We start from the raw sequence: 20,469 nt of genomic DNA on the forward strand, positions 1-20,469 counted from the left end.
AAGTAGATGTCTAGAACAGAATAGAGAACCAAGAGATGAATCCAGCCACTTACCATTATTTAATCTTTGACAAGCCAATTAAAAACATTCAGTGGGGAAAAGATTCCCTATTTAACAAATGGTGCTGTGTGAACTGGCTGGCAACCTGTAGAAGACTGAAAGTGGACCCACACCTTTCACCATTAACCAAGGTATACTCTTACTGGATTCAAGATTTAAACTTAAGACATGAAACTATAAAAATACTAGAAGAGAGTGCAGGGAAAACACTTGAAGAAATTTGGTTGGGCGAGTTTTTTATGAGAAGAACCCCCCAGGCAACTGAAGCAGCTTCAAAAATACACTATTGGGACTTGATCAAACTAAAAAGCTTCTGCACAGCCAAGAACACAGTAAGTAAAGCAAGCAAACAGCCCACAGAATGGGAGAAAATATTTGCAGGTTATGTCTCTGACAAAGGTTTGAAGAACTTCCTGATGCAGAGTTATGAAGAGCTGAAACAGGTAACCATCATTTTAGTCTTCAGTGCACACCCTCTCACCACCACCTTCCCTTTCTCTGACTTCCCTCCATTTCTCTGTGTCTCCATTCCCTCTTCTCAGTCAAAATTTAGCCTTGAAAATAGTCACTAAGAGTAAGATTAGCTCCCTGGTCTTCATTGCCCTCCTTCTAGTTGCTATTTCACACCATTCATGTTTTTTTCCCATCTTTTTCTTCATTTTATCTTCAAACATCTAAAGGGGTTTCCCAGAAATTCAGGCAGAGGACCAGGCCATATGTACCCACTGGTGGTTGTAAAAAGCTTTGTGGGCAGGACAGATGGTTCTACAAGAGGGGCCTGGGGAAGGGTCAGAACAGTTCAGTTCAGTTCCAGTTCAGTTCCAGAGAGGTGTCCAACTGTCTGACATCTCAACCTGACTGGTAAGAAGAGAAATGAAGGCATGAGATCAACCTGTGTGAATGTGCTGAGATGCCGAGGACTGGAGGGGCTGCTGAGAGACAGGAGCAGCTTTCAGGTGAGGCTGAGGACCAGTGAGGGTGAGCAGGCTATTGTAGAAAGAATCTGACCTATTGCTGGCATCCTGGAGAAAGAGACAGTGGCATAAACACTGGATGTTGCGTCCACCTGAGAAACATTACTCCCCATCACTTTCTTCTCCCCAATTCTGTCAAATCCCCAATGGCCTCAGCATGAATCCATTTTAATCAGGAAACCTTTCTTAACACGTTTAAATCCCTCTGGTCATGATTCCATAACTTATTGCAATTTTCCTTTCAACTCACACACTGAACTTCAATTTTAGCTGTTTCCACACTTGTGTGACTACTTTTTAGACAACAGCTGGGGCTCATGAAATTAAAAAAAAATCTTTTAAAGCATTTCAGTTCTAAGAGCAAAGTCTATGGTTTAAAGTAAAGCCTTTCTACTATAAAAAGTTATTTTTCTCTCATAATCTCCCAGGATTCTGTAGCAAGTACTCGCTATTGATATATAAGAAGATTTTATAAAACTGTGTATCATTCAAATGTTAGTTATGAGCAACAGATTGTTTGATGGCACAGTCAGGAGTTGAAATCAATTCCTTAAATCTCCATCAAGTTCTCTCTGATTTGCTCCTTCTTTAATCCTAATCATCATTTAGGAGCCCTTCTCAAGACTCTCTAGAAACCTTAGGCCTTGTTGTTTAATGATAAATTGTCTGATAATCAACTGGACTGAGAAATCCATCAGGATCCCGGCATCTTTCCCACACTCCCTGCTCTCTCTTCTTTACCTGTTTCTCTTGCTTTCTCCTGGTTGCATCCAACTCCATCACTTCTCCCTTCTGTGTCTTGTTTCTCTCTTCTTCTTCCCCCTCCTCCTCATCCTCCTTCTCATCCTGGTTTCTCTGTCATCTTTCTCTTTCACATCCTCTCCCTTGGACAAAGTTCAACCATGATAAGATGGTACCTGGGTGATGAGAAGTCATTTAGATTCTCTCTCCTCAAAATCTGGCACAGGAGGATGTTCAGGTTACGAAGAGTCACCCGGTTACTTAGCTCCTCCTGCCAGGCTTGCAAGCTGTGATTGATCTGGGCAGGGAGGACAGAATTGGATTGGTCTTATAGGAGCTTCCCCATTGGGAAATTAATGTAGGAAACTATCCTTAAGAAAGGCATGAATGAAGGATCGACTTAGCTGGAAAAATGAGAGGAGACGCTTTGCTATCTGACATGGTGAGGACTCTGTGATTAAAACTTGTCCATGTCCTCTCTTCACTTGGGCTCAAGATAAAATGGAAATATATTTTGTGTGGAAGTGAAAAATAAATTTTTTTCCAAAATCCTACACTTCACATGTTTGTGTAGGATTACTTCATGGAAGGAAGCAATCAAATGATTGTAAAGCATCAAAGGACCTTGAGCAGGTCAGGGCCACTGCTGCCCAGTCATCCAGTAGAACAGAGACCAGGAAGGTCAATCTTAAGCCCTAACATCTAATGGAATTGGCCGTGCTGGGTTGTGTGGATTGCTGGTGTCCCATGACCTCTTTCTTGCTTCAAATTACTTTCTTTGGAATGAGAAGATCTATACCCTGCCTGTCCCAACACTTTGAAAGGAGGTAACATGTCTGGTTTCATAGGTTAGCAGCTAGAGAGGAATTTTACCTCCAACTCAATCATACCTCAAGTTTCATTCATGCTTCTATAAGACTTAGGGGATATTTCCAGGAGATTTTAGACTTAGATTTGATGCTGGAATGGGTTAGGAGTTTGGGGCTGCTGAGATTGTGGATTGTGTGCGTTGCATGTATTTTGCATGTGAGAAGGACAAGGACGTTGGGGTGTGGAAGGCAAAGTGACATGGCCCTTTTAGGGTGGATGCAAACACATATACCTGCATTCTTAGAAGAAGAGGAAACATGGACACACATACAAGTACAGACACAGAGAGGACATGAAGGAGCAATGGATGTTTACAGGGCACCAGTTACACAGGGGACATCCTGCTCCATCATTTCTACTATATAAGTTTATATATTATATTTATATAATATATAATTAAATTAGATATAATTATCTGTTATTGTATATTACCTATTTATTATCTTGATTTATATAAATATGAATCTGTATGATATACAAATAATGAGCTAAGCTTGTAATAAAGAGTAGGACTTCTGGCAAGAAAACCTTTAGCTTCGAATTCACACCCATTGTTTTAACCATGGAAGCTCTCAGGTTTTTTGTTTCCCTCTTCTGTTCAAAGAAATGAAATGTTAGTACCTTGTGTAATTTTTTTTCTTTTTTGATACAGAGTTGCACTCTATCACCCAGGGTGGAGATTAGTGTTGCAACCATAGGTCACTACAGCCTCAAATTATTGGGCTCAATCAGTTCTCCTGCCTCAATCACTTGAGTTGCTGGAAATATATACACACAAGCCACCACATGCAGCCTATTCATTTATATTTTTAGTAAGGGTGGGAGTCTCCCTATGTTGCCTAGAATAGCGTTGAACTCCTGGGCTCTCGCCATTCTTCCAGCACAGCCACCCTGCTAACTAGGGTTATAGGCCTGTGTCACCATGTCCCGCCTTCATTTCTTTATTCTTTTATTCATTCTTTCAACAAGTATTCCTCTAGTACTTACTATATGTCTGTCCTTTGAAGCGCTACATATTTCCCAATTGCAAATAAAAGTTGGGACTTTGTAAAACTTAAGATGTACTATATTGCAGAAACATGCTCCACACACAGCTGCAAAACAGAAACACATAGAGCCCACCCTACAGGGAAGTGTTATGCAGTAAAATACAGCAGGATGGGGACTGGCAGTTCTAAACTGGGTGGTGAGAGAACCTCACTGAGAAGACTGCCCTGGAGCAAAGACTAGAAAAAAAAACCAGCAGGACATAGACACATCTGGGAGAGCAGCTTTCCAGGGAGAAGACACGGAAACCACATGGTCTGAGCAATACATGGAAATGCAAGAGCTCTGAGCAGTGGGGACACCTGCCACCTCTGAGGCAGAATCACAAGTCCCAGTGTGATGAAGCACAGTGAACAAATGGGTCATTACAGGATGGAGTCAGAGAAGCCACAGTGACACAGATCACGAGGAGATTTGCAAGATCCTGACTCACTTGTACTGAGTGAAATCCAAGGTTCCTGAAAGAACTTGAACAGGAAAGAGGCAGGATGTGTCTTCCCTTCTTTTTTTTTTTTTTTTTATTGTTGGGGATTCATTGAGGGTACAATAAGCCAGGTTACACTGATTGCAATTGTTAGGTAAAGTCCCTCTTGCAATCATGTCTTGCCCCCATAAAGTGTGACAAACACCAAGGCCCCACCCACCTCCCTCGTTCCCTCTTTCTGCTTCCCCCCCCATAACCATAATTGTTATTAATTGTCCTCATATCAAAATTGAGTACATAGGATTCATGCTTCTCCATTCTTGTGATGCTTTACTAAGAATAATGTCTTCCACTTCCATCCAGGTTAATACGAAGGATGTAAAGTCTCCATTTTTTTTAATAGCTGAATAGTATTCCATGGTATACATATACCACAGCTTGTTAATCCATTCCTGGGTTGGTGGGCATTTAGGCTGTTTCCACATTTTGGTGATTGTAAATGGAGCTGCAATAAACAGTCTACTACAAGTGTCCTTATGATAAAAGGATTTCTTTCCTTCTGGGTAGATGCCCAGTAATGGGATTGCAGGATCAAATGGGAGGTCTAGCTTGAGTGCTTTGAGGTATCTCCATACTTCCTTCCAGAAAGGTTGTACTAGTTTGCAGTCCCACCAGCAGTGTAAAAGTGTTCCCTTCTCTCCACATCCACGCCAGCAATTGTAGTTTTGAGATTTTGTGATGTGGGCCATTCTCACTGGGGTTAGATGATATCTCAGGGTTGTTTAGATTTGCATTTCTCTAATATATAGAGATGATGAACATTTTTTCATGTGTTTGTTAGCCATTCATCTGTCGTCTTTAGAGAAAGTTCTATTCATGTCTCTTGCCCATTGATATGTGGGATTGTTGGCTTTTTTCATGTGGATTAATTTGAGTTCTCTGTAGATCCTGGTTATAAAGCTTTTGTCTGATGGAAAATATGCAAATATCCTTTCCCATTGTGTAGGTTGTCTCTTTGCTTTGGTTATTGTCTTCTTAGCTGTACAGAAGCTTTTCAGTTTAATGAAGTCCCATTTGTTTCTTTTTGTTGTTGTTGCAATTGCCATGGCAGCCTTCTTCATGAAGTCTTTCCCCAGGCCAATATCTTCCAGTGTTTTTCCTATGCTTTCTTGGAGGATTTTCATTGTTTCATGCCTTAAGTTTAAGTCCTTTATCCATCTTGAATCAATTTTTGTGAGTGGGGAAAGGTGTGGGTCCAGTTTCAGTCTTTTACATGTAGACATCCAGTTCTCCCAACACCACTTATTGAATAGGGAGTCTTTCCCCCAGGGTATGTTCTTGTTTGGTTTATCAAAGATTAGGTGGTTGTAAGATGTTAGTTTCATTTCTTGGTTTTCAATTCCATTCCAAGTGTCTATGTCTCTGTTTTTGTGCCAGTACCATGCTGTCTTGAGCACTATGGCTTTGTAGTACAGACTAAAATCTGGTATGCTGATGCCCCCAGCTTTATTTTTGTTTTTGTTTTTTTTTTATTAAATCATAAGTGTATACAATGATATGATTATGGGGCATCATACACTCACTTCATAAACCATTTGACACATTTTTATCCCAGTGGTTATCATAGCCTTTCCGGCGTTATCTCAGTTACTGTGCCAAAACATTTATATTCTACATTTACCAGCTTTATTTTTGTTACAGAGAACTGCCTTAGCTATACGGGGTTTTTTCCGGTTCCATACAAAACGCAGAATCATTTTCTCCAAATCTTGAAAGTACGATGTTGGTATTTTGATAGGAATGGCATTGAATAGGTAGATTGCTTTGGGAAGTATAGACATTTTAACAATGTTGATTCTTCCCATTCATGAGCATGGTATGTTCTTCCATTTCTAAACACCCTCTGCTATTTCCTTAATAAGGAGTTCATAGTTTTCTTTACAGAGGTCCTTCACTTCCTTCGTTAGGTATATTCCTAGGTATTTCATTTTCTTTGAAACTATGGTGAAGGGAGTTGTGTCCTTAATTAGCTTCTCATCTTGACTGTTATTGGTGTACACAAAGGCTACTGACTTGTGGACATTGATTTTATATCCTGAAACATTACTGTATTTTTTGATGACTTCTAGGAGTCTTGTGGTTGAGTCTTTGGGGTTCTCTAAGTATAAGATCATGTCATCAGCAAAGAGGGAGAGTTTGACCTCCTCTGCTCCCATTTGGATTCCCTTTATTTCCTTGTCTTGCCTAATTGTATTGGCTAGAACTTCCAGCACTACGTTGAACAGTAAAGGCGACAGAGGACAACCTTGTCTGGTTCCAGTTCTAAAAGGAAAAGCTTTCAGTTTTACTCCATTCAGTAAAATATTGGCTGTGGGTTTGTCATAGATAGCTTCAATCAGTTTTAGAAATGTGCCACCTATGCCTATACTCTTCAGTGTTCTAATTAGAAAAGGATGGTGGATTTTATCAAATGCTTTTTCTGCATCTATGGAGAGGATCATGTGATCTTTATTTTTGCCTCTGTTAATATGGTGGATAACGTTTATAGACTTGCGTATGTTAAACCAGCCTTGCATCCCTGGGATGAAGCCTACTTGATCATGATGAATGACTTTTTTGATGATAAGCTGTAATCTATTGGCTAGGATTTTGTTGAGAATTTTTCCATCTATATTCATGAGTGAGATTGGTCTGAAATTCTCCTTTTTGTTTGGGTCTTTTCCTGGTTTTGGTATCAGGGTGATGTTTGCTTCATAGAATGTGTTGGGGAAGATTCCTTCTTCCTCAATTTTTTGGAATAATTTCTGCAGTACAGGAATAAGCTCTTCCTTGAAGGTTTGATAGAATTCTGGAGTGAAGCCATCTGGACCAGGGCATTTTTTGGTTGGAAGCTTTTTTATTGTTTCTTTGATCTCAGTGCTTGAAATTGGTCTGTTCAGGAGCTCTATTTCTTCCTGGCTGAGTCTAGGGAGAGGGTGTGATTCCAAATATTGATCCATTTCTTTCACATTGTCAAATTTCTGGGCATCGAGTTTCTGGTAGTATTCAGAGATGATCTCTTGTATCTCTGTGGGATCAGTTGTTATTTCCCCTTTATCATTTCTGATTGAGGTTACTAGAGATTTTACTTTTCTATTCCCCGTTAGTCTGGCCAATGGTTTATCTATTTTATTTATTTTTTCAAAAAACCAACTCCTTGTTTCATTAATTTTCTGAATGATTCTTTTGTTTTCAATTTCATTGATCTCTGATTTGATTTTGGATATTTCTTTTCTTCTACTGAGTTTAGGCTTAGATTGTTCTTCTTTTTCCAATTCCATAAGATCTCTTGTGAGATTGTTGATGTGCTCTCTTTCTGTTTTTTGAATGTAGGCATCTAAAGCGATGAATTTTCCTCTCAAAACTGCTTTTGCAGTATCCCACAGGTTTTGGTAGCTTGTGTCTTCATTGTTGTTATGCTCAAGGAAGTTAGTGATTTCCTGCTTTATTTCTTCCTGCACCCATCTGTTATTCAACAGAAGATTGTTTAATTTCCATGCCTTTGGGTGGGGTCGAGGATTTTTGATAGAGTTGAGTTCCACCTTTAGTGCCTTATGGTCTGAGAAGATACAAGGTAAAATTTCAATTCTTTTGATTCTGTTGATATTTGTTTTGTGTCAGGATATGATCAATTTTGGAGCATGTTCCATGGGGTGATGAGAAGAATGTATATTCTTTATATTTGGGATGGAGTGTTCTATATGCGTCTATCAAGCACAGTTGTTCTAGGGTCTCATTTAAATCTCTTATATCCTTGTTTAATTTCTGTTTGGAGGATCTGTCCAGCTCTGTAAGAGGAGTGTTAAGGTCCCCTGTTATTATGGTATTATTAGTTATCATATTGCTCAGACTGAGTAAGGTCTGTTTCAAGAATCTGGGAGCATTTAAATTGGGTGCATAAATATTTAGAATTGAAATGTCTTCTTGTTGTATTTTTCCCTTGACCAATATAAAGTGACCATCTTTGTCTTTTTTGACTTTAGTTGCTTTAAATCCACATGTATCTGAAAATAAGATTGCTTAGTTTTATCTTTTGCATCAGTGTGGAGGTTAGGTTCTGTCCTTTAATTTCTGAGTTTTTACTTTGCTGCTTATCCATTCTGGTGGTCAGTGTGCAGAGCAGGTTGAAGTATTTCCTGTAGAGCTCATCTTGTTGTGGCGAATTTCCTCAATGTTTGTATATCCGTAAATGATTTGATTTCTCCATCAATTTTGAAGCTTAGCTTAGCAGGGTACAGAATTCTGGGCTGGAAATTGTTCTGTTTAAGTAGATTAAAGGTAGATGACCATTGTCTTCTTGCTTGGAAAGTTTCATTAGAGAAGTCTGTGGTCACTCTGATGGATTTGCCCCTGTAGGTCAACTGGCGCATACTCCTGGCAGCTTGCAGAATCTTTTCTTTTGTCTTGACTTTGGACAGGTTCATCACAAGTGTCTTGGAGAAGCTCAGTTAGAGTTGAGGCGACCTGGCGATCTGAAAGCAGTGTGTCAGAATATTTGGTGACATTTGGGAAGTTTTCTTTTATAATATTCTCTAGTATGGCTTCCATTCCTCTGGGGCATTCTTCTTCCCCTTCTGGAATTCCTATAACTCGTATGTTGGAATGCTTCATAAAGTCCCATACTTCTGACAGTGAACATTCCGCTTTCTCTCTCTTCTTTTCTGCCTCTTTTACTATCTGAGTTATCTCAAAAACTTTGTCTTCTACCTCTGAAATTCTTTCTTCTGCATGGTCTAACCTGTTGCTGATAGTTTCCATTGCATCTTTAAGTTCCCCAATTGACTGTTTCAGTTCCTTCAGCTCTGCTATATCCTTTTTATATTCTTCATATCATTCATCTCTTATTTGATTCTGTTTTTGAATTTCCTTTTGGTTATTTTCCACTTTATTAGCAGTTTCCTTCATTGTTTCCATCATTTCTTTCATCGTTTTCAACATGTGTATTCTAAATTCCCCTTGTGTCGTTCCTGACATTTCTGTATAGGTGGAATCCTCTGAAGTAGCTACCTCATGGTCCCTTGGCGGGGTTGTTCTGGACTGGTTCTTCATGTTGCCTGGAGTTTTCTGCTGATTCTTCCTCATGAGTGATTTCTTTTATCTGTTTCCTTGCCCTAATTTTCCTTTCACTTCATCTTGCTCTTTAAGTTCTTGTGCCTGTGGACTAAGGTTTACAGGACCAGAAGGGTGAGAAGGTTTAAGAGCAAAAAAGGGATGAAAGAAAGGAGGACCGTGAGATAAGAAAAAAAAGAAAAGTAGAGAAAGGAGAGGGGGTGGGTAAAAGGAATATTGACATAAAGAAAAGAGGCACAGAAAGAGGGAGACGGAGCAATATAGGTGTACAGTAGGGTACTTTGATACAACCTTAAAAAAAAACCACCTTCTGGGGGTGCTCAGTTGGTTGGTTCCCTTGAGGTCAGCAGCTCTTTGCTAACCTGATCAGACACAGTACCCCACCTCCTCCAAGTAGAGAGGAAAGACAAAAATGCTATAAATCAAACCAAAACAAGCAAACAGAAAACTGTACAGGATAAAATTGTGTGGAAAACCAAATAATAGCTGTAGGAACACTAACAAAAATGAAGTTCTAATTATTGAAATAGGCAGCAATGGGAAATTATAATTAAACTAGAAAAATTGAGAAAGAAAAAGGATTTGTATGGAAAAGGTTGAACTTAAAAAACAAAACAACAATCAACAACATCAAAATAAAGAAAAAAAACAACCAAAACAAACAAACAAAAAAAAACACAACCAAAAACAAAGCAGTATGTATATGTTATTGAATATTGTCTGGGCAACACGTGGTCTTCTGGGGTATGAGATGTTAATCACAGTTCTGATACGACTGGAGGCTGCTAGTTTCTCAAACCCCAGCAGGTAGACACCCTAAATCTCTCTTCAGCCCACTTAAAAGGCACTTTGAAGTTGTTCACTTGCTGAGCAGAAGCTTTCCCAGGGAAGTGCTTGTCGCTGGAATCACTCCTGAAGTGGCTATCCACTTACCCTGTGTGTCAAAACTGGTCTCCCTCTGCCCCCAAGGGTTCGGGCTGCAAGGCGGCTCAGATCCCGCCCTTAGGCTACTTGGTCGCTGGGTTACCAGCTCCCACCCAATTCTGGCTCTGCGACCCTGAGGGCGGAGCTTGCCAGGGCAGATGGCTCACAATGGCTGCCTGTGACCCAGAGCCAAACACTATTAGCTCCATCTGGCTCAACGGCTCAGACTGGGGCCCTAGACAACGGCCAAATTTCTCCGCACTCCCGCTCAGGCTCTCCCCAACGCAGTTCAGCTGAGTGCCAAGACCAAAGACACCAAAACAGTTCACAGGTAAGGTCTTTCTGGTTTGCAGTCTCACTGCTACTGAACTTACAGTTGCGGTGGGTTTAGACGGATTGAACACACGCGACCACTTGCCAGTTTTCCACTATTTTAGTCCTTCTCTTGGGGTCCAGAAGTCTCTCGCTGACTCCCTGTATCCTCTCAGGGGTGATGATAGGCAGATCCCACCAGCCAGAGATGCCTGGAGTCCTATCTCCCCAGACTCACGGTGCCCAGATGCAAGGAAGCTGTTACTCGTCTGCCATTTTGCTCCGCCTCTCGTGTCTTCCCTTCTTAAGGGGTCAAGCGGGCTGTTGTCTCTGACTCCTTCAGACAGGAGAACAATCCCAAGCAAAGCAACTGCTTACAGTGTGTCACCATAATTCAGGAGAGAACTGATGCTGGTTTGGAATGGGGTGGTAGATACAGGGGTGGTGGGTCTATGACCATACCACCCTGAACACGCCAGATCTTGGGATGGTGGGAAGGGGCTCAACTCTCGATGAGCAGCAGACCTAGTGGGCATGACTGTGGAAGACTGTGCACAGGAGGGGCTGGGCGAGAGGAGGGGTAAGAAGTCATCTCCAGACAGGCAGGAGTATAAACAGCTGTGCTGCCAGGTGGCACAAGGGCCCAGCAATGGACCACTGGTCATTACACTGTATTAGCCACAATGTCCCTAGTGGTGGTTGGGTGGAAGGAACTCACCAAGGAGGAGCCTTGTTCAGGTCTCACTCCCACTTGACCTGAGTGTCTGTTTCCTGTTTTCCAGGCATAACTGGGGACTGAAAAAATTACTTCATGGTGGCCCAAGCTGAAGCCTTTGATAAAGTATTCCAGGAGAAGATGGCAGATGTTCCTTGGGAGCTGTTTTCCTGGGAATAACGTCTAAGATAGTTCTGGATCTTATATGGGTGCTGAATACTTTTTGTCCTGTCCCTGTATGTGTGCATTATTTGGGGCTATTGCATAAAACCCATTTTTTCATCCTGGACCCTTGAATGATCAATCTTTGTATCTTTGAGTATTTTCTTGTTAGAAATCACCATGGTGCCCTTTCCCATGTCATGGTGTTACAGAGCTGTTGAAAAGTTTGTAGTGTTTCAGACATACAGAATGCTGCAGAAGTGATCTAAGTATGATTCATAAGTGTGTTCAAAACATGATTTTCTTTTTTAATTTGTTTCATTAAATCGTTGCTGTGTACATTAATGCAATCATGGCATACAATATGCTTATTTTATATACAAGTTGAAATATTTTTATCAAACATGTTAACATAGCCTTCACCGCATTTTCTTAGTTATTGTGTTAAAACATTTGTATTCTACATTTAGTAAATTTCACATTCTATATTTAGTAAATTTCACTATGATTTGTTTTTTGAGACAGAGTCTTGCTCTGTAACTGAGACTAGTGTGCAGTGATGTCATCATGCCTTCCTGGAACCACAGACTCCTAGGGTCAAGAATTTCTCCTGTCTCAGCCTTCTGAGTAGCTGGGACTACAGGTATGCACCACTATGCCAGGGTAATTCATTTATTTATTTATTTATTTGTACAAACCAGAAGGATGTCCAACATCTGACCTCAAATAATATTCCTCCCTGAGCCTACGTGATTCCACAGATTACAGGCATGAGCCACAAAGCCTGACCAGAAAATTTATATCAAAATAAGAAACATTGATAGTCATTAATTTGAAAGCTAACAATAATAATAATGAAAATAGTAAATAAATAAAACTACACAAGCAACTAAGTCTCCTTTTCTTCTCATTATGTGTATTCCCACAATTTATTATTATTCTGAGCTTAGGAGCATAATTCCTGCAGGAGAAAAACCTGGTGGGTAACAAGGGTGATGCGATCTTGAGGAGAAATCACCACTATGTTCAATGGTTGACACCTCCATGCCAGCATGTTCTGCAGCAAAGTTTTACCATAATACCTGCAGTATAGAAACCCCTCATAGAGATGCAGTAGACCCTCCATAGCTGACCATCTCCATACAATGACCACCTACCATGTCAACCTAATTTTCAAAAATGGACATGCACCATGTGGACATATCAGAACAGTGGGCCTGGTCCCTAATGTTCACCACCTTCATATGGTGACAGTTTGTTTGGGAGGTCAACTTACAGAGGTTCTACTGTACTTGTCATATCCCTCCAGTGGTATGAGTTTGCAAAGAGCATCTAAGACCTGTCCAGCAGTTTGACCCTAAAACCTTGTTATACAAAGGACATTTTCTAGTGACTTGATATGGGGACCAGCTGAGACCAAAGTTCAGTTGGTAAGACCTTACTGACTATTCCTTTGTGAGAAACTAGATTTGATAATCTTTGTCTCTGGCCTCTCAGCTCCCTGGACCCTTATGGGTAGTTTTTGTACCTGCTCACCGCAAAACAATTCCCAGAAGTAGTTGTGTCTCTTGCTCTGTGGTGCTTGAATGTAGACAATAAATGCAGGAGAATTCACTCCCAGTAGAAAAAATTCTCCATTTCCAGGGGTGGTTTCAGGATCCCTTGCCCATGGAGCCTACAGTGATAAAGCATCCAGCACTTGATGGCAGTGAGGTCCTCAAAGGCCTTGTTCTGGGATGTGGTATTGGTTGTGGGGCCACCTTGCTCCTTTTCTTCTTTTTGTTTTCTAAGTCAGCTTCTCTATACTTTGTAGAGATTATGTAGGGTCTCACCATCATTTGAATAAATGCATTTTCTGCATGCATCATCCAGAGGCCACTGGAGTCCATGTATCTGAAACCCAGTTAACCCACAAAAACCAATGCCCCTAACATCATCTCAGTCCATTGGCCTGAACCCTGTGTTTCACTCACAGGAGAAAGGCCTTGGCATAACACCATTCAGAGAGCTTTGCTTTCTTGGGGTGACATTTAGCAGGTTCCCTTGTACAGTTTCTTACAGATTCACAATTCACTGTACAAGGAGAAAGGGCAAGGCACTATGATGTCTTTGGAAGACAGAGCTTATTTTGGTGTCACAATGGAACTTTCAATTAAAAAAATAGACAGGGGAGGAGACAAGATGGCTGACTTAAGCCAGCTTTTCACACAGGGTACCATCCAGTAGGAGAGTTAAAGGACAAAAATTCAGCAAGTAACCTGGTGGATTTGAGCTGCACTAAGAGAGAAGGTTGAAGAATGCACATCAACCCCACTGAGGCGAGCTGCGACCACAAGGATACAAACAAAAGGTACAAAATCCATCACCAAGTGGACAGGAGTCCCCTCCCCCATGAGAATGGCTCAGAGTGCCCCACAAACAACTGGGCAGAGTTCAAAGGTCCTCCCGCTACACTCCACAGGAGAGACCCTCTAAAAACTGGACCTGCCGTGGCACCCTAGTGGGTGCCTGCATCCTCCTGCCAGGCATAAAACTGTATAAACTGTGTATAGTCTCTACTTGGAATTCTGAGTTCCCAGTGTTCCCCTTCACTCACAATGAGGTCTGGAGGCCAGTCCCGGTTGGCAGAGAGGGGACCACACCGGAATGGCAGTTCCCTGAGGAATAGTGCAACAGCCGTCTTTTGGTAACAATACGGCCAGGCATAAAACTGTGTAAAGCTGTGTGTGTTCTCTGCCCGCAACCCCAGGCTCCCAGCGCTCTCCGCACTGCCTTCTGCTTTCGCTCCAAGATCTGGAGGCCTGTCCCCCAGGGGTCCAGACTCTTGGGCGATTGCTCGAGGGGTGTAGACAATGCTGGGCTGCAGCTGTCGGTGTAGACTCTGGAGTATGGGAGCAGAGAGAGGACAGTTGACTAAAGGGAGCCACACTGGAGCAGCGGTTACCTGAGGCATAAAACAGCAGCCCTATTTTGCTAGCAATATGGCTCACTACTGAATATTCTGAAGCCACACCCCCTGTCTCCCTGGGCAACCAGAGACTCTGAGTATAGGAATTGCCTGAGGCAACTCCAACGTACAAACCGGGGAAACTCCCACGGAGGGGCTGACCCAGAGGTCCACTTTACTAAACCTAAGACGCACCTGGCCCTCAGGGGATCGTCAGCCTATAGACAATACAAGAGCAAAGACAAGCTGATTTGGAACTCAATTCAGCTTCTCTCCTGCAGGGGAACTGCAGAGTTGTTCTGTTCTGTTCTGTCAGTAACATTAATCAGGGGCGAGACTGGACCCGAGTGAAAACCCCCCAACCTTCATCAAGCGCCCGAGGTTGTCAGGCCTCAGCTCCTCCTGCTAGAGAGAGGCAGAGCACGGCGGCCTGGCAGACTTCCTTGTAATTCAGGCAGGTGCAAACTCCTGGAGTACCGATTCACTACAGGCAACTGGGTCAGCCAACTACAGGGCTATCAGTGACTGGTTGTGACAGTGGTGCAAGGTGGGGAAGGAGGCAGCAACCTTCCCAGACTGATCTATTGGCTGGGTGGCTCCTTCTGACTCCATGCAGCACTGGAGCAAGCCACACCAGAGTAGTCACCAGACCCCTGTGATCAAGTTCCCAGAGACCTCTTGAGCTCTCTCACCCGAGACAGGTGCAGACTGAGACAACTGATTTGGACTTTTTGAACTGAACCAATTGCCTGAGGAGAAATCAGGTGGTGCCCTGGGTGCACGGTGGTAGGAAGGTTTGATTTTTCTTTTCCAATTGTTTGCCGGTGGGGGGTGGGGTGACTTAATTGCTGATATTTCTCCACAGCTGAGACTTCAATCCAGAGTATCTGTTTCACTAGGGTGGAACAGGAACCAGCTAAAAACAAGACAGAACCACTTAGCCCCACCACACCAGACAGGACCCCAGTTTCTCAAGTCACAACACTGTACAGGCCCTCGACAAAGCCCCAGGGGAAAAAATCAAAGGGAGTAAACAGGGAGCGGAATCAGCAGAAAAACTCAGGTAACATGAATAACCAGAATAAATAAACCCCCCCAAGGAAAGATATGGCAGATGTAATTGAAGATCCTGTTCATAAACAACTGGCTGAGATGTCGGAAATCGAATTCAGTATTTAGACTGCAGACAAGATTAACAAAGTGGAATAAGGAACTTGAGGAGAAATTCAAAAGTTGTCTCAAGTATTTAATGAATTTAAAGACAAAACCACCTAAGACTTAGACACACTGAAGCAAGAATTTGCAGCCCTCGAAGATATGAAAAATACAGTAGACTCCCTCAATAACAGAATGGAGCAAGCAGAAGAAGGGATTCCTGACATTGAAGGTAAAGCCTTTGAACACTCCCAAACTCTCAAAGAGTAAGAGAAATGGAGAGCAAAAATGAATCATTCTCTCTGAAATCTCTGGGATAATTTGAAGAAGGGTAATATCCGAATCATTGGAGTTCCAGAGACAGATAAAGTGGCCTCGCTGGGCACAGAGGCCCTTCTGCATGAAATTATGAAAGAAAATTTTCCAAACATGCCTACAGAACCTGAAATTCAAATAGCGGATAGCATCAGAACCCCGGCATGACTCAACCACAATAAGACATCCCCCAGGCATAACTTCACTAAAGTTAATATGAAGGAGAAAATTCTCAAAGCTGCCAGGACAAAGAAAACTATTACCTTCAAAGGAAAGAATATTAGAATGACTGCAGATATCTCTGCTGAAACTTTTCAAGCCAGAAGAGGGTGGTCACCAATTTTAATCTTCTAAAGCAAAATAACTTTCAACCCCAGATCTTGTATCCAGCTAAACTGAGTTTCATTTATGATGGAGAAATTAAATACTTTAATGACATTCATATGTTGAAGAAATTTACCATAACCAAACCAGCTCTTCAGAATATTCTCAGACCTATCCTACATAATGACCAACCCAATCCTATACCACAAAATTAAACTCACTCAGAAACTTTGGATCAAACTCCAATTTCCACACTGGTGAAAGGATTAAAAATGCCCACTGTACTTTTGAAAAACTCGATACCCAAAACTTCACCAGACTTATCAATATTATCCATTAATGTGAACAGCATAAACTGTCCTCTAAAGAGGCATCGGTTAGCTGACTGGATACAAAAACTCAGGCCAGATATTTGTTGCATACAAGAGTAACACCTTAACTTAAAAGACAAATACAGACTCAGGGTGAAAGGATGGTCATCCATATTTCAGGCAAATGGTAATCAGAAAAAAGCAGGTGTTGCAATTTTATTTGTAGATACAATGGGTTTAAACCAACAAAAGTAAGGAAGGACAAGAATGGTCACTTCATATTTGTTAAGGGTAATCCTAAATATGATGAGTTCTCAATTATTAATATCTATGCACCCAACCAGAATGCACTTCAATTTATAAGAGAAACTGTAACAGACATGAGCAACTTGATTTCCTCCAGCTCCATAATAGTCAGAGATTTCAACACTCCTTTGGCAAGGTTATATCAATCCTCCAACAAGAAGCTGAGTAAAGAACTCTTAGATTCAAACCTAACCATCCAACATTTGGATTTAGCAGACATCTACAGAACATTTCATCCCAAAAAAACTGAATACACATACTTCTCATCAGCCCATGGAACTTACTCCAAAATCAATCACATCTTAGGTCACAAGTCTAACCTCAGTAATTTAAAGGAATAGAAATTATTCTTTGCATCTTCTCAGACCACCATGGAATAAAACTTGAGCTGAGTAACAACAGGAATCTGCATACTCATACAAAAACATGGAAGTTAAATAACCTTATGCTGAACAATAGCTGGGTCAGAGATGAGATTAAGAAAGAAATCGCCAACTTTTTGGAACTAAACAACAATGAAGACATGAACTATCAGAACCTCTGGAACACTACAAAGGCAGTTCTAAGAGGGAAATTTATAGCACTGCAAGCCTTCCTCAAGAGAACGGAAAGAGAGGAAGTTAAGAACTTAATGGGACATCTCAACCAACTGGAAAAGGAAGAACATTCCAACCCCAAACCCAGTAGCAGAAAAGAAATAACCAAAATTAGAGAAGAATTAAATGAAATTGAAAACAGAAGAATAATACAACAGATCGATAAATCAAAAAGCTGGTTTTTCAAAACGGTCAATAAAATAGATAAACCTTTTACCAACCTAATCAGGAAAAAAAGAGTAAAATCTCTAATCTGATCAATCAGAAATGACAAAGACGAAATAACAACAGACTCCTCAGAAATCCAAAAATTCCTTAATGAATATTACAAGAAACTGTATTCTCAGAAATATGAAAATCTGAAGGAAATTAACCGATACTTGGAAGCACGTCACCTTCCAAGACTGAGACAGAATCAAGTGGAAATGTTGAACAGGCCCATATCAAGTTCACAAATAGCATCAACCTTACAAAACCTCCCTAAAAAGAAAAGCCCGGGACCAGATGTTTTCACGTCAGAATTCTACCAAACCTTTAAGGAGGAATTAGTACCTATATTACTCACCCTGTTCCAAAAGGTAGAAAAAGAAGGAAGACTACCCAAAACATTCTATGAAGCAAACATCACCCTTATCCCCAAACCAGGAAAAGACCCAACAAGAAAAGAAAATTATAGACCGATATCACTAATGAATATAGATGCAAAAATATTCAACAAGATCCTAACAAACAGAATCCAGAAACACATCAAACAAATTATACATCTTGACCAAGTCAGTTTTATCCCAGGGTCTCAAGCCTGGTTCAATATATGTAAATCTATAAATGTAATCCAGCACATAAACAAATTAAAAAACAAAGGCCATATGATGCTCTCAATCGATGCAGAAAAAGCTTTTGATAACATCCAACATCCCTTCATGATCAGAACACTTAAAATTGGTATAGAAGGGACATTTCTTAAACTGATAGAGGCCATCTACAGCAAACCCACAGCCAATATCATATTGAATGGAGTTTAATTGGAATCATTTCCACTCAGATCAGGAACCAGACAAGGCTGCCCATTGTCTCCATTGCTTTTTAACATTGTAATGGAAGTTTTAGCCACCACAAGTAGGGAAGAAAAGGTGATCAAGGGTATCCACATAGGGTCAGAAGAGATCAAACTTTCACTCTTAGCAGATGATATGATAGTATATCTGGAAAACACTAGGGACTCTACTACAAAACTCTTAGAAGTTATCAAGGAATACAGCAGTGTCTCAGGTTACAAAATAAACATTCATAAATCGGTAGCCTTTATATATACCAACAATAGTCAAGTTGAAAAAACAGTTAAGGACTCTATCCCATTCACAGTAGTGCCAAAGAAGATGAAATATTTGGGACTTTATCTAACAAAGGATGTGAAAGATCTCTATAAAGAGAACTATGAAACTCTCAGAAAAGAAATAGCTGAAAATATTAACAAATGGAAAAACATATCATGCTCATGGCTGGGAAGAATTAACATTGTTAAAATGTCCATACTACCCAAAGCAATATATAATTTCAATGCAATCCCTATTAAAGCTCCACTGTCATACTTTAAAGATCTTGAAAAAAGAATGCTTCGTTTTATATGGAATCAGAAAAAACCTCGAATAGCCAAGACATTACTCAGAAATAAAAACAAAGCAGGAGGAATTACGCTACCAGACCTCAGACTATACTACAAATCGATAGTGATCAAAACAGCATGGTATTGGCACAAAGACAGAGAAGTAGATGTCTGGAACAGAATAGAGAACCAAGAGATGGATCCAGTTACTTACCATCATTTAATCTTTGAGAAGCCAATTAAAAACATTCAGTGGGTGAAAGATTTCCTATTTAACAAATGGTGCTGGGTGAACTGGCTGGCAACCTGTAGAAGACTGAAACTGGACCCACACCTTTCACCATTAACTATGATAGACTCTCACTGGATCAAAGATTTAAACTTAAGACATAAAACTATAAAAATACTAGAGGAGAGTGCAGGGAAAATCCTTGAAGAAATCGGTCTGGACGAGTATTTTATGAGTTGGACCCCCCCGGCAATTGAAGTAGCTACAAAAATACACTACTGGGACATGATCAAACTAAAAAGCTCTGCACAGCCAAGAACACAGTAAGTAAAGCAAGCAGACAGCCCTCAGAATGGGAGAAGATATTTGCAGGTTATGTCTCCGACAAAGGTTTAATAACCAGAATTCACAGAGAACTCAAACACATTAGTAAGAATAGAACAAGGGATCCCATTGCAGGCTGGGCAAGGGATTTCAAGAGAAACTTCTCTGAAGAAGACAAGTGCGGCCTTCAGACATGAAAAAATGCTCATCATCTTTAATCATCAGAGAAGTGCAAATCAAAACTACTTTGAGATACCATCTAACTCTAGTGAGACTAGCCTATATTACAAAATCATAAGACCAGAGATGTTGGTGCAGATGTGGAGAAAAGGGAACACTTTTGCACTGCTGGTGGGAATGCAAATTAATACATTCCTTTTGGAAAGAGATATGGAGAACACTTAGAGATCTAAAACTAGATCTGCCATTCAATCCTGTAATCCCTTTACTGGGCATATACCCAGAAGACCAAAAATCACATTATAACAAAGATATTTGTACCAGAATGTTTATTGCAGCCCAATTCATAATTGCTAAGTCATGGAAGAAGCCCAAGTGCCCATCGATCCACGAATGGATTAATAAATTGTGATATATGTACACCATGGAATATTATGCAGCCTTAAAGGAAGATGGAGAATTTACCTCTTTCATGTTTACATGGATGGAGCTGGAACATATTCTTCTTAGTAAGGTATCTCAAGAATGGAAGAAAAAGTACCCAATGTACTCAGCCCTACTATGAAACTAATTTAGGGTTTTCACAAGAAAGCTATATCCCAGTTACAAGCTAAGAATAGGGGAGGGAGGGGGGAGGTGGGTAGAGGGAAGGAGATTTGTGGGAATTCACCAGCGGTGCATCTTACAAGGTTATATATGAAACGTGGTAAATGGTCTGTGAAGCTAGTGAATGATGCACCATGATCATATCAATGTACACAGCTATGACTTAATTAAAAAAAAGAAAAAAGAGAAAATTTAACTTTAAAAATGTAAAAAACAAATAACTAAAAATAAAAAT

The 20,469-nt window shown here is 40.7% G+C and overlaps 1 protein-coding gene across 1 annotated transcript in view; it reads left to right on the forward strand.

Annotated features, from left to right (window-relative positions):
* The first annotated feature begins 489 nt into the window (after window positions 1-489).
* The window catches only part of LOC128595776 (sulfotransferase 2A1-like), a 370,742-nt gene continuing 350,762 nt past the window's right edge, over window positions 490-20,469 (forward strand). The window contains exon 1 of the mRNA XM_053604741.1: window positions 490-503. The gene's annotated coding sequence lies outside the window, so the exon portion shown is untranslated. The remainder of the gene's footprint in view (window positions 504-20,469) is intronic.

The sequence above is a fragment of the Nycticebus coucang genome, chromosome 10 (genome assembly GCF_027406575.1).
Source record: "Nycticebus coucang isolate mNycCou1 chromosome 10, mNycCou1.pri, whole genome shotgun sequence".
Lineage (NCBI taxonomy): Eukaryota > Metazoa > Chordata > Mammalia > Primates > Lorisidae > Nycticebus > Nycticebus coucang.